Below are 617 nucleotides of genomic sequence, written 5' to 3'. Positions count from 1 at the left end.
TAATGGTTCACACAAGAATAGGTGGATGACCTTTGTGGCTCGTTACCGTTCAGCATTAATTAGGAGAAATCAGATAAAAGTGATCATTTACTCAATTAAGTTGAGAGATCTATTTGGCAATAATAAACTCCAGTGATGTAAAGTGCCTCCATATGCCCATATGAACCCTGAACATAATAGAGGTGATGGGGAGGAGGTGGGTTGGTTGCACAGTCATAATTCCTGAATGTCAACCCAGAAATGGGCAGTGATATTCAAAGAAGCAGCCAGTGACTGACTGTCTCAAGGAACACAGGCAGAAAGATCACTGGTAATGTTGGGCCTGTAGATGGAGGGAGATTTGACAACATTGGATAGCAGAATGTACTGAGAGAACTAGATCAAGAATAGTCAAGTCAAGTCAAGAATCTTTATTGTCATTATGCCTAGCACAACAAATGTTTTCCGGCAGCTCTCACCTTAAAAGACAGATATATTATTTACATAACAAACAATTATATAAGTCAATATAAAAATATGACCAAATAAAAAGGGATGCATGGGACCTAATCAGGTCAGCAGCATGTTCGCAGCAAGAGTGTAGTAACATTATAACGTGCAGCTCAGTGCAAATCTCA

Source organism: Monopterus albus, unplaced genomic scaffold (genome assembly GCF_001952655.1).
Source record: "Monopterus albus unplaced genomic scaffold, M_albus_1.0 scaffold43.1, whole genome shotgun sequence".
In the NCBI taxonomy this organism is placed as follows: Eukaryota; Metazoa; Chordata; class Actinopteri; order Synbranchiformes; family Synbranchidae; genus Monopterus; species Monopterus albus.
The sequence above is the reverse complement of the archived record's forward strand: the minus strand, read 5'-3'. Positions refer to the sequence as shown.